The following is a 14,503-nucleotide window of genomic DNA, read 5'->3' as shown; positions in this document are numbered from 1 at the left end:
TAAAATGCTGGCGGTGGGGAGCAAAGCCTTTCGGCCCCTGCCGGCCTTCCTGGACCTCTTCTGAAGGCCGGAGGGGGGGGAAGGCTTTGCTCCCCACCGCCAGCATTTAAAAGAGGTCCCCGGAGATTTCCCTATGGGCTTTCTTCTTGCGAAGCAAGCCCATAGGGAAATTCGTATTGCGAAGTGCCTCAAAAAACGGAAAACCCTTTCGTCTAGCGGGTTTTTCGTCTTGCGAGGCATTCGTCTTGCGGGGCACCACTGTATAGGGAAGTTTTAAAATGCTGGACCATAAAGAAGGCAGATCGCCGAAGAATTGATGCTTTTGAATTATGGTGCTGGAGGAGACTCTTGAGAGTCCCATGGACTGCAAGAAGAACAAACCGATCCATTCTTAAGGAAATCAGCCCTGAGTGCTCACTGGAAGGACAGATCCTGAAGCTGAGGCTCCAATACTTTGGCCACCTCATGAGAAGAGAAGACTCCCTGGAAAAGACCCTGATATTGGGAAAGATGGAGGGCACAAGGAGAAGGGGACGACAGAGGACGAGATGGTTGGATAGCGTCTTCGAAGCTACAAACATGAGTCTGACCAAACTGCGGGAGGCAGTGGAAGACAGAAGTGCCTGGCGTGCTCTGGTCCATGGGGTCATGAATCTTGGAACTTTGAGGTGTCAGGCATAGCTCTAATGGCTTTAGCCCAAACGTAGCAGAGTTTTCCTGCACAGCGAAGAAGCTAGTTGAGGTGGAATGACTAGTCAGCTAGACTCAGAATAACTATTTACAGGATTTATTAAAAGGAAAAATAAAACCAGCAGAGTTTCTGCAAACAAAACAAAGCAAAATAAATCCTTTCTTTCTCTCTCTCTCTCTTAACCAAACACAGCACTTCTACTCCTAACACACCAACCCAAACTGTGCTAGCATTCCTAGATAACAGAGTTGAGTGCTGGTCGTTAACCAATCAGAGTAAGTAGTTTCTAGGTCAAGCAGACCTTGGCTTTCTGCCAAGAGTAAATTGACACTGCCTTAAGTTAATTGTGTGAAGCCAGAATCTGTAAGTTTTCATGAGAATCAATTAACAGAAACTGAACAATGAAGAGTTGGACACGACTAAACGACTAAACAACAACAACAATGTTTTTATACAATGACTAAACAACAACAACAATGTTTTTATATATGTTGGAAGCTGCCCAGAGTGGCTGGGGCAACCCAGTCAGATGGGCTGGGTATAAATTATTGTTGCTGCCGTTGAATAGGACATCCCTGTTTTTATCAGAGAAATGTTGGAGGGTATGAAGACATGGGCCAGTCATTGCTTGATCACTATGGACACAGCTACGCTGAAGGCTACAACCAGAACCCAGTGGTATCTGGTGTCTATTGCGCCTGGTAGGGAAGACATCTGGGAGCCCAAGAAGAAGTAGGGACAGAGCCACTGAGAGGCGGAGCCAACTAATTCTTGCTTTCTCCTCATCTTCCTCCCTTCTGAGTTCCACAAGCTGCAACACGGAGGCTAAGGAGGAGGAGAATGACAGACAGAGCCACTCCCTGCACTGATCAAGACTTGGATGTAGAGATGCTTGTGGAATTTTTGTAAATTTATATATTTAACAGCCACCTGATCTGTACCTCTCAAGCTAGTGTTGAGACAGGAACTTAATCATCTTCCAAGAGCACGGTTAAATTAATCTTGTACATGGCTTAAGCTCTGTTAGCAAATAATCATGTCATATGGCTGAATGAGATGTGACGTTGGTCAGATCCATGCGTCCCAATCCAGGGTTCTTCCTGTGATGCAGAAAGTGAGCTCAGGAGGTCCACTTTAACAGTAAGAGGGCAGGAGGCTAACCACCCTTTAGGAATGCCTACATGAATGCCTCCTGCAAGGAAGCACCAATGATGCCCTGGATCCACATCGTCAATCTCCTTCAGCAAGATTTAATCAGACAAGATGGGCAGTGGTTGAGAGGAGAAGCAGCTGCTTGAACATGTAAGAAAGCAAATCCTGTGGGGCTGTTTCACATCAATGGAACTCTCTCCCAATCGAAGAAGTTGCTATACCAATTTTTATTGGCAAGCTCCAAAAAAATAATGATAGCACATTCCCCCCCTTGATATGAACTGGGATCATAATACAGGATAAACAGTAAAAGCAACTCTAATCTAAGGTTACCAGATTTTTTTCAATGAATTTATTTAAATATAAATAAATAAATACTACACATTTGGGACGTTGACGCTGCAGCGATGGCGGTGGCAGAGGGGCAGCCGCCGCCTTGACCTCAACCACCAAGTTTCCCCTTCCTCCAAGGCTTCTATCTCCTTTCTCCATGAGCCTGGGCAGCCCCTGAGTTGTTGGTTCTTTGGTGGTGATGGTGAGGAAGCCATGTGCGGTGGGTCAGGCATGGAAGGGGGAGAAGGAGGGCCGAGAGCAGCGACGGTGGCGAGGCTCGGGCAGTGCAATGCCTCCCTTCCCATCATAGCAGCCCCAATCCCACTCCTACTTGCGTGCAAGCAGGAGGGGGCGGGGATCCCTCAGCTGCGAAGGGAGGCTTCCCGTTGCCTAACTTGAGAGATCCCTGCCCCCTCCTGCTTGCACGCAAGCTCTGATAGGCAGTGTGAAGCCTCCCTTCACAGCTGAGAGATCCCCACCCTGCTCCTGCTTGCACGCAAGTAGGAGTTGGGAGGTTGCTCCGATAGGCAGCGTGAAGCCTCCCTTCACAGCTTAGTTGCTGGGGTCAGGGAAGGTGGAGGCAGCCTGGAAGCCCCTGCATCACCATTGTATGGGGACTTCTGAGCAGCTCCTGAAGCCAGCCAGAGCCAACTGCTCCAGGCTGCTGAGACTGCCGCTGCTGCATTTCCCGGGGACATTAGATGAAATCCGGGGACATTCCAGGGATGGAATTTGTCCAGGGGCTTATTCGCAAATCCGGGATCTGTCCCCGGGAAATGGGGACATCTGGTAACCCATCTCTAATCCCATTCCATGTCTGGGTCCCTATCTGGAATGCCTCTCTTGTCTGTACAGTGGTACCTCAGGTTACATACGCTTCAGGTTATATACGCTTCAGGTTACAGACTCCACTAACCCAGAAATAGTACCTCGGGTTAAGAACTTTGCTTCAGGATGAGAACAGAAATTGTGCTCTGGCGGCGGGGCAGCAGCAGGAGGCCCCATTAGTTAAGAACAGTTTCAGGTTAAGAACAGACCTCCGGAACAAATTAAGTACTTAACCCGAGGTACCACTGTAATTGACTTCTAAAAGAGCTATGTTGCTAAAGCAGTAATTGTGTGGATGATGCTGACAGCGTCCAAATTCTGACTGGTCCCATCATTCTGTCAAGATGGAAAGAGACCCGGAAGCAGCTCAGGACGTCCCAGTCTTGGGGTGGCAAAGTGATGCTCTGCCAGATCCACAAGAAGTCTGGACTACTTCTTCCTCCTATCACTTGCGTCCTGCCATCCTTCCCGACTTGCCAGCTTATCAGCGCAGCTCTGGAACAGGCCTGCTATCTGGAGGGGAGCTCTTTGTCTGTTTGGTCAAGATAAGGATTCGGCAGTGGAGGCTACAAAGGGAGGGCAAAGGCGTTGGAATGTTGCGGCGAGAGGGGAGGCGACGGATGGCGAGTTAGAACAAAAAACCTGAGCGACGGAAATGAAAGTCAAAGGAGAGCACTGGCCCACGTCGGAAGGGAATTTCCATGTTGTCTCGCGAATTAGAGGAGATCTGCTTCCTTTATTGAGGTTACGGAAAGAGGCCAAAGGAAGACTCAGCTCAGTGAGATAAACAGAAGGAGGGTGTGCGGGTGGCTGGACCTCCAACCCCAGTTATTATTGTTCAGAAGAACAATTCACTGAAAGTGCAAAGTGTGTTTTTCCTTCCTCACCCCTCAGTTCTAATCCTCCTTGGTAAGCTGGTATGTGCTCAACTTTGTGCCCCCCCCCAACTGCATCAGCGTCAGAGCTGCTTCCTGAAATGCGGTCGTACACCAGTCTCCTCTAACCTGATGCTTCGGATCTTCTTCTTCTTTGGCGATCACTCGTAGCCGAGTAAGATTGACTTCCATAAACACGGTTTTAACGATGAGTCTAAGTGACTGCAGAGGCCAATTCTGGATCCACACGTCCTTCCACAGTGGGGACATTGGTTTCCGGGCGGAAGTTGATCACGGTGAGGGTTTGCCAAGCATGCCTTCCTCTTAGCATGTTTCTCCCTTTCATCCTGAGTTCAAGTGTCTTCAAAGCCCATGACACCTTTGGTAAAGGCTGTTCTCCAACTGGAGGGCTCGCAGGCCAGTGTTTCCCAGTTGCCAGTGTTTATACTACATTTTTTTAGATTTGCCTTGAGACAGTCTTTAAACCTCTTTTGTTGACCACCGGCATTATGCTTTCCATTTTTAAGTTCGGAATAAAGTAGTTGCTTTGGAAGATGATCATCGGCATCCTCACAACATGACCAGTCCAGCAAAGTTGATGTTGAAGAATAATTGCTTCGGATCACAGCCAGTGGAGGCATCAGGCTGGCCAAGGCAATGGCGGACTCTTGAAAATACTTCTTGATTGTCAACATTATTGTGATTTATTTATTTATTTATTTATTTGTTTGTTTATTTATTTATTATAATATTTATTAAAGGTTTTTTGGTTACAATATAAAAACACAAACAAGAATATTACATATCATAACATATTTTCTTATTTCCTTTGGACTTCCCGCTCCTACGTTCCAAGTTATAAAATTACTCCAGCAATTTATCACCTTGTTTCATCCTTACTATCTAGTTTCCAATGTTATGTCTCAAATTTTAGATACCTTAATCTTACTCCTTAAAAAATTAAACTTATCCAAATAGTTATCTTAAAAAATTGTTTTTTCTTGCATTTAACTTATCTTCCTAATTCACTTCATCTATTTTAATGGTGCCAAGTTGTTTATAATCAAGCATCCTGCTTAGCATTCATACAATTTACAATATTTTTGCAAGTAAATCTTGAATTTTTTCCAATCTTCTTCTACCGTCTCCTCTCCCAGGTCTCGGATTCTGCCCGTCATCTCGGCCAATTCCATATAGTCCATCAGTTGCATCTGCCATTCTTCCAGTGTGGGTAGATCTTGAGTTTTCCAGTGCTTAGCGAGACGTATCCTTGCTGCTGTTGTAGCATACATAAAAAAAGTTCAATCCTTCTTTTGCACACTCTGGCCAACAATACCCAGAAGGAAGGCCTCTGGTTTCTTAGGGAAGGTATACTTAAATACCTTTTTCAGCTCGTTATATATCATTTCCCAGAAAGCCTTCACTCTAGGGCAAGTCCACCAAAGGTGAAAGAACGTTCCTTCATTTTCCTTACATTTCCAACATTTATTATCAGACAAGTGGTATATTTTTGCAAGTTTGACTGGGGTCATGTACCATCTGTATATCATTTTCATTACATTTTCTTTCAAAGCATTACAAGCAGTGAAGTTCAGCCCAGTAGTCCACAACCTTTCCCAGTCTTCAAACATAATGTTATACTATGTCCTGTGCCCACTTTATCATAGCCGATTTAACCGTTTCATCTTGTGTATTCCATTTTAACAGCAAGTTATACATTCTTGAAAGTACCTTAGTCTTAGGCTCTAACAATTCCGTTTCTAGCTTCGATTTTTCCACCTGGAATCCTAACTTTTTATCAAGTTTAAAGACTTCTTTGATCTGAGCATAATGTAACCAGTCTCGGACCTTGTCTTTCATTTTCTCCTGACTCTGCAATCTCCAATTGTCCCCATCTTTTTCTAGTATTTCCCAATACTTTGGCCATTTGGCCTCCATATTGAGCCTTTTCCGGGTCTTAGCTTCCAATGGTGAAAGCCACCTTGGTGTTTTTTTTCCCAATAAGTCTTTGTATTTTGTCCAGACATTGAACACTGCTTTTCTGACAATATGATTCTTGAAAGCCTTGTGAATCTTAACCCTGTCATACCATAAATATGCATGCCAACCAAACGCATTGTTGAAACCTTCCAACTCTAATACATCAGTGTCCTCGAGTAGCAGCCAGTCTTTTAACCAGCAGAAAGCTGCTGATTCATAATACAGCCTTAAGTCTGGCAGGGCAAAGCCCCCTCTTTCTTTCGCATCAGTTAATATCTTAAACTTAATTCTGGGCTTTTTGCCCTGCCAGACAAATTTGGAAATATCTCTCTGCCACTCCTGGAAGCACTCTGTTTTGTCCACAATCTGTAATGTTTGAAACAAAAACAACATTTTTGGCAATACATTCATCTTTACAGCAGCGATTCGACCTAACAGGGAAAGTTTCAGTCTTGTCCAACTTTCTAAATCTCTCTTAATTTCTGACCAGCATTTCTCATAATTATCCTTAAATAGACTCAGATTTTTTGCTGTTATATTTACCCCTAGGTATTTTACTTTTTTAACCACGTTTAACTCTGTCTCTTCCTGAAACCGTTCTGACTCTGTAGCTGTCAGATTTTTTCCCAATACCTTAGTTTTCTGTTTGTTTAATTTAAATCCCGCCACCCGACCAAACTCTTGAATCAATTGCAATACTTTTTTCGTGCTAGATTCTGGCTTCTGTAGGGTCAAAACTAGGTCATCTGCAAACGCTTTAAGTTTATATTGTTTCGCTCCGACCTGAATTCCTTCAACCATCCGGTCCCCTCTAATCATGTTCAAGAGCACCTCCAGGACCGAAATAAATAACAATGGGGAAATAGGACAGCCTTGTCGTGTTCCTTTTTCAATTTTGAACTCTTCTGTAATCACATTGTTGACTATCAATTTCGCCTTTTGTTCTGAATAAATTGCATCTATCCCATTTTCGAAACCCCGTCCCACTCCCATTCCTTCCAAATTTTCCTTCATAAATTTCCAAGAAATATTATCAAAGGCCTTCTCCGCATCTATAAAAATTAACACTGCTTTAGTATTGATATTTGTTTGCAAAAGTTCCAAAATATCAATGATGTTCCTTGTATTAGCATACAAATGTCTGCCAGGGAGAAAGCCTGCCTGATCTTTATGAATTACCTCATTTAAAACTTTTTTTAAATCTGCTTGCTAAAATGTCTGCAAATATTTTATAATCCACATTTAGAAGAGAGATGGGGCGGTAGTTCTTAAGTTGAGTCTTTTCAGTTTCCAATTTTGGTATCAATATGATAAATGCTTCTTTCCACGATTCCGGCACCTTCTTCCCCTCCAAAATTTCATTGCTGACCTCCAGCAATGGTTGTATCAAATAGTCTTTCAATGTCTTATAATACTTGGAGGTAAGCCCATCTGGCCCTGGAGATTTGCCCAGTTGCATGTTCTGAATAGCTTGTTCTATCTCTTGTCGTGTTATTTTAGAGTTCAGGATTGCTCTACTTTCTTGTGGCAATTTTGGTAGTCCATTCTTTTTCAAAAATTGTTTTATCTCAGCCTCATCTTGCAGCCCTTGAGTATATAGTTTTTTTGAAATATCTCTGGAAGCACTTTCTAATATCAACAGGGTTCTGAATATTTCTTCCTTCAATCTCTAAATTTGTAACTGTATTTAGTTTTTGTCTCTTCTTCAACTGCCATGCTAGCAGTTTCCCACACTTATTCGCCGATTCAAAAGTTCTTTGTTTCATTAATTTAACTTTCCACTCTATTTCCTGGTTTATCAATTTAGAATACTGTGCTTGATAGAGTTTAATTTCTCTCAGAATCGGCTGTGACTTTGGATTTAATCTTAACTTCTTTTCAAATTCTTTAATTTTCTCCAAAATCTTATCTTTTTTCTCATTTTGTATCCTTTTCTTTGCAGCATTCTGTTGTATCAAGAACCCCCTCATCACAGCCTTACTTGCGTCCCAGATGGTTCTTTTTTCCACCGTAGTGTTCAAATTTATCTCAAAATAGTCCTTCAAAACTTTTTGGGCCTTCTTGGTAATCTCCTGATCTCTAAACAGGTTGTCATTCATCTTCCATCTAAAGGAGCCGGTTGGTATTAGTGTCATATCCATCTTTACCGCATTATGGTCGGAGCAGTGGCGGACTCTTGAAAATACTTCTTGATTGTCAACATTATTGTGATTTATTTATTACTCCCTTCCTAATAATAATAATAATGCCACCCGTGGGACTGGGTTTCCCCAGCCACTCTGGCAGCCCCCAACAGAACGTTGAAAACATGATAAAATATCAAAGCTTAAAAACATCCTAGGAAACATTTTGAAGCCAATTCACAATACAGTAAATAAGAAGCAAGAAGCAAGAAGAACTGAAAAGAGATATAGATAGATAGATGATAGATAGATATAGATGATAGATAGATGATAGATAGATATAGATGATAGATAGATAGATAGATAGATAGATAGATAGATAGATGATAGATAGATAGATAGATAGATAGATAGATAGATAGATAGATAGATGATAGATAGATAGATGATAGATAGATAGATGATAGATAGATGATAATAATAATAATAATAATAATAATAATAATAATAATAATAATAATTTTTTTATTTATACCCCGCCCTCCCCAGCCAAGGCCGGGCTCAGAGCGGCTTACAAGCAATAATAAAAACAAGATGAATGATTACAAACTTAAAAACAAAAATAAAACACAACAATTAAAATAATGGAACATTAAAATATTAAAATGTAGCCTCATCGCAGGAGGAGAAGGAAAAGAAGGGGAAAAGAGAGAGAGAGAGAGAGAGAGAGAGAGAGAGGGAGGGAGGGAATCAAACTGGCTCCAAGCCAAAGGCCAGGCGGAACAACTCTGTCTTACAGGCCCTGCGGAAAGAAATCAGACCCTGCAGGGCCCTGGTCTCATGAGGCAGAGCGTTCCACCAGGCCGGAGCCAGAGTTGAAAAGGCCCTGGCTCTGGTCGAAGCCAATCTAACTTCCTTAGGGCCCGGGACCACTAGGGTGTTGTTATTTATGGACCTTGAGGCTCTCCGTGGGGCATACCAGGAGAGGCGGTCCCGGAGGTACGAGGGTCCTAGGCCGTGAAGGGCTTTAAAGGTCAAAAGCAACACCTTAAATCTGACCCTGTACTCCACCGGGAGCCAGTGCAGCTTGAAAAGCACTGGGTGAATATGCTCCCATGGCAGAGACCCCGTGAGGAGCCTCGCTGCAGCATTCTGTACCCGCTGGAGTTTCTGGGACAGCTTCAAGGGCAGCCCCGCGTAGAGCGAATTACAGTAGTCAAGCCTGGAGATGACCGTTGCATGGATTCACTGTGGCCAAGTCAGGGCGGGAAAGGTAAGGGACCAACTGCTTGATGCGGCGAAGGTGGAAAAATGTCGCCTTGGCTGTTGCTGTAACCTGCGCCTCCATGGAAAGGGAGGCGTCAAGGATTACACCCAAACTCTTAACGGAAGGCAATGGCACTAATTGGGCCCCCGCAAGAGAAGGGAGTTGGTCCCTCATCTCCATGCCATCCCGACCTAGCCATAGGACCTCTGTCTTCGAAGGATTTAGTTTCAATCGGCTCCCACGAAACCATCCAGCCACAGCTTCCAAGCATCTGGTCAATGTGTTTGGGGCCAAGTCGGTGTGGCCATCCATCAGCAGATAGAGCTGAGTGTTGCGGACACTGCGGGTTGCAAACGTGTATCCCGCATGGATCATGATCGCAACCCGAGCACCCACTGTAGTTCTCTGGGATGCTTGGTGGATGGTGGTTTGGGAGAGGGCTTTCTTTGAGGCAGCCCCTAAGCTGTAGGATTCCCTCTCTAGAGAGGTGTGCCTGGCACCTTCACTGCACAGATTTTATCATAGGGTGAAGGCACACATTTTCACTTGACCTTTGACATTTGAGAGATATACATTTCAGGAACCTCATTCTTTAGATTGAAGTTAGATTGGCTTCGACCAGAGCCAGGGCCTTTTCAACTCTGGCTCCGGCCTGGTGGAACGCTCTGCCTCATGAGACCAGGCCCCTGCAGGATCTGATTTCTTTCTGCAGGGCCTGTAAGACAGAGTTGTTCCACCTGGCCTTTGGCTTGGAGCCAATTTGATTCCCTCCCTCCCTCCCTCTCTCTCTCTTTTTTCTTCCTTCTTTTCCTTCTCCTCCTGCGATGAGGCTACATTTTAATATTTTAATGTTCCATTATTTTAATGTTGTATTTTATTTTTGATTTTAAGTTTGTAATCATTCATCTTGTTTTTATTATTGCTTGTAAGCCGCTCTGAGCCCGGCCTTGGCTGGGGAGGGCGGGGTATAAATAAAAAAATATTATAATATTATTATTATATTCTTTTGACTGCAAACGGTTTTAACAGATCTTAACGATGCATTTTTGGTTTTGTGTATCCTTCCCTGGCACCTCATAGGGAAGGGCGGGTAAGAAATTAGCCGTTATGGTACTAAGGTAGCATGCAGTGGGATCCGATGCATGTAAACTCAGAAGGAAGTCCCGTTGACTTAAATAAGACACACTCCCATGGAAGTGTTGTAGATGTAAAGCATGATCACATCTTGTACGTAATTAACTTGCACAATGTCAGCCTTGCCATGGCTGAAACCAGCAGGTCGAAATGGTCAAATTAACTGTACACATGGCAGAGGGTCTTAAATCTCTTTTTGCAATGGGTTTTCCGGTGCAGAAAGAGCATTTGAGCTCTCTGCCCTGCTTGCCGGGCTCTGGGATGCTGTCATGAGATCTCGCACGAACTTGGACAGTCCTGCGAGATCTCGCGAGAGCATTCCAGAGCCTGTTCTCCAAGCGGGACTTGCCTGATATATCTCCTCATATCCCTTGAGCACAGTTGTTGTTTAGTCGTTTAGTCGTGTCCGACTCTTTGTGACCCCATGGACCAGAGCACGCCAGGCACTCCTGTCTTCCACTGCCTCCCGCAGTTTGGTCAAACTCATGCTGGTAGCTTCGAGAACACTATCCAACCATCTCGTCCTCCGTCGTCCCCTTCTCCTTGTGCCCTCCATCTTTCCCAACATCAGGGTCTTTTCCAGGGAGTCTTCTCTTCTCATGAGGTGGGCCAAAGTATTGAAGCCTCAGCTTCACGATCTGTCCTTCCAGTAAGCACTCAGGGCTGATTTCCTTAAGAATGGATAGGTTTGATCTTCTTGCAGTCCATGAGACTCTCAAGACTCTCCTCTAGCACCAGTACAATACTCATAAACATACCGGCTAGGCTACACCTTTTATTTGAGGTGTTTTACTTGATGTGCCTGATGGCTTTGATTTTAGGAGAGAAAAGGCTTCCATAACTTTTAAAAACATGGGCGTTGCTAGAGAGAGTCTGTTTAGTCTGTTTAGAAGGGCCGGGGTGGGGGTTACATCCAGCCTAAAGTTTCCCACCCCTGGATTATGCTAAGAAATCTGTTTGCTATGAGGAAATCTCACATTTTCCATTCTTTTCTCAGAAGACCTACCTATCCTTCTCCGCCCCGCCCCCCTCAAGCAATAAAAAAAGATTGCAGATGGTCCTGGCTAAAGGCAGTTCTCATGGTACATTAAATAAGATTTGCTACCCTTGTTTCCTTCTAGCCTCTCCATAGTAGCCCTGCTACAGAATTCTGTCTGATGATGAAAAGCTCTTTCAAGATCTATAGGTTTGGGTAAAATTTCTATGGTATCCCTCCATTGCCTCCCCCCCCCCCTTGGAATTCGACTGGCGCTTTCCACAGAAGGAAAGTTCACACAGCCATTCATTGTTTAATCTTTGGATCCTTTCAGGTGCTGCCCATCACCAGCTGAGAGGAGCCTGCAAGAATTTGGGAAAGCTCCCCCGGGAAAGGAGGGCTTTCATTTCAAAAAAAGTAAAGGGCCAATGTTTGTGAAATGAACCGCAAGTCGAGGGCGGGGAGGAGAAAAGATCAATTCCGCTTTTCTTCTCCGACCTTGTCCTTCGAAAGTTTAAAGCACGGATTCCTTAGAAGGCCCAGGAAGAAACAGAAATGAAATGAAAATCCCTTGTAAGGAAACATACCTATAATAAGCTCATGCAAAGAGAAGGAGGGGGAAAAAAAGAATAAATGCAAAAGTATAATTTGACCCACAGCCTCTTGTGGGTGTAATGCGTGGTTTTCTCTCTTTCCAGTAATTTGAAGATAAAACCTGCGTACACTTTACAAAAGCACCACCAGTATGAAATGAAACACACCTTTTTCCACCCACCACTGAGGGATATTTTGGCTCAGTGATACCGTGCGATACAATCACACTCATCATTTGAATTGTTGGCAGTAATTACACCCTAGAGAGGCAACCGTATTGTCTCAGGCACCATTGTGTTGAAACTTTGCGGAAATGTTGGAGGTTTTGAGTGAGACTGTTGGATAGCAGTAGCATCACAGGCCAGAGATGGTATGTAGGGTCAGATCCATCTATTTCTGCTTCATTTTGAAGGTGTTCATCCATATACATGGACGTCCCATTTCTGCATTTAACCTGAATATATTTATGAAGTCAGATCTTGAATGGGGTGAAAGGTTTGCAGGGTACGAAGGACTTGCTCACAAATTTATTGACAGCAGCATGAATTATGATAGCTAGGAAGTGGAAGGGGCAAGCATAATACAAAATGGAAGAATGGTATAAAGAGGTCTGGGATATAGCTATTAATGATAAATTAACATGTGTCATTAAGGTAAGATGGGAAATATGCAGGAGAAATTATTTTGAGGAGATATGGAAGGTGTTTGTAGAATATGCACTGTTAAAATTGAAAAGGGTCATACCATGGCAAGAGGTGTTGAAATTTTGGGAGGGTGGATAGTTACAATGGAATGGCCTCGGTGGTGGGGTGCACATTTCAATTCTCATTTATTTATTATTATCACTTTGTAAAAGAGGGGGGGGGGGAATCAGATTCTGAAATTCACAGAGTGTAGAGATAGGAAACTTTGTCTCTCCTTCATCTAATACTAGAACCTTGGGGTCATCCAGTGAATATGAAGTTAGAAGATTCAGGAAAAGGCAACAACAACAAAAATTATCGACACAATTTATACACAGTAAAGCTGTGGAATAAACAGATGGACTGATAGCCACCAGCTTCGATTGATTTTTAAAAGGTTTAGACAAATTCATAGAAGATTGTTGTTGTTGTTGTTTAGTTGTGTCTGACTCTTCGTGACCCCATGGACCAGAGCACGCCAGGCACTCCTGTCTTCCACTGCCTCCTGCAGTTTGGTCAAACTCATGCTGGTAGCTTCGAGAACACTATCCAACCATCTCGTCCTCTGTCGTCCCTTCTCCTTGTGCCCTCCATCTTTCCCAGCACCTGGGTCTTCTCCAGGGAGTCTTCTTTTCTCATGAGGTGGCCAAAGTATTGGAGTCTCAGCTTCAGGATCTGTCCTTCCAGTGAGCACTCAGGGCTGATTTCCTTCAGAATGGATAGATTTGATCTTCTTGCAGTCCATGGGACTCTCAAGAGTCTCCTCCAGCACCCATTCAAAAGCATCAATTCTTCGGCGATCAGCCTTCTTTATGGTCCAGCTCTCACTTCCATACATCACTACTAGGAAAACCATAGCTTTAACTATACGGACCTTTGTTGGCAAAGTAATGTCTCTGCTTTTTAAGATGCTGTCTAGGTTTGTCATTGCTTTTCTCCCAAGAAGCAGGCGTCTTTTAATTTCCTGACTGCTGTCACCATCTGCAGTGATCATGGAGCCCAAGAAAGTGAAATCTCTCACTGCATTTCTTCCCCTTCTATTTGCCAGGAGGTGATGGGACCAGTGCCCATGATCCTCGTTTTTTTGATGTTGAGCTTCAGACCATATTTTGCGCTCTCCTCTTTCACCCTCAATAAAAGGTTCTTTAATTCCTCCTCACTTTCTGCCATCAAGGTTGTGTCATCTGCATATCTGAGGTTGTTGATATTTCTTCCAGCAATCTCAAAGCTTATCAAGTGCAACTAGCTATGGTGATTGGCAAGATGTCTCATGGTAGGTAGTTCAGTTACAGATAGGTAGCCGTGTTGGTCTGCCATAGTCAAAACAAAAAAAATTCCTTCCAGTAGCACCTTAAAGACCAACTAAGTCAGTTCTTGGTATGAGCTTTCGTGTGCATGCACACTTCTTCAGATACACTGAAACAGAAGTTCCCAGACCCTTCTATATAGTGAGAAGGTGGGGAGGGGTATTACTCAGAAGGCTGGTGGGAATGGGTGATTGGCAGATAGCTGTGATGAGCCTGTTGACGACTCTTAACGACTGCAATAGGTCTTACAGGAAGAAGCAAGGGGTGAAAAGGTGAAAAATGGCTTTGTCATGTATAATGAGATAAGAATCCAAGGTCTTTGTTCAGGCCAGGTTTCTCCATGGTTTTAAGTTTGGTGATAAGTTGTAATTCAGCAGCTTCTCTTTCCAGTCTATTTCTGAAATTCCTTTGTAGTAAAACAGCTACTTTGAGATCTTGTATAGAATGTCCTGGGAGATTGAAGTGTTCTCCTACTGGTTTCTCTGTCTTGTGATTCCTGATGTCCGATTTATGTCCGTTTATTCTTTGGCGTAAGGTCTGGCCTGTTTGTCCAATATAGA

At 43.7% G+C, this 14,503-nt stretch overlaps 1 long non-coding RNA gene across 1 annotated transcript in view; it reads right to left on the bottom strand.

Moving 5' to 3' along the window:
• LOC310842134 overlaps nucleotides 1-14,061 on the bottom strand; it is a 203,567-nt gene extending 189,506 nt beyond the window's left edge. The window contains exon 1 of the long non-coding RNA XR_014562909.1: nucleotides 14,038-14,061. This is a non-coding gene — a long non-coding RNA (uncharacterized lncRNA). The remainder of the gene's footprint in view (nucleotides 1-14,037) is intronic.
• Nucleotides 14,062-14,503: the final 442 nt, after the last annotated feature.

Source organism: Podarcis gaigeae (genome assembly GCF_964106915.1).
Source record: "Podarcis gaigeae genome assembly, chromosome: 3".
Taxonomy (NCBI): Eukaryota; Metazoa; Chordata; class Lepidosauria; order Squamata; family Lacertidae; genus Podarcis; species Podarcis gaigeae.
Note: the sequence above shows the minus strand (reverse complement) of the source record. Positions and strands in the feature narration are given on the sequence as shown.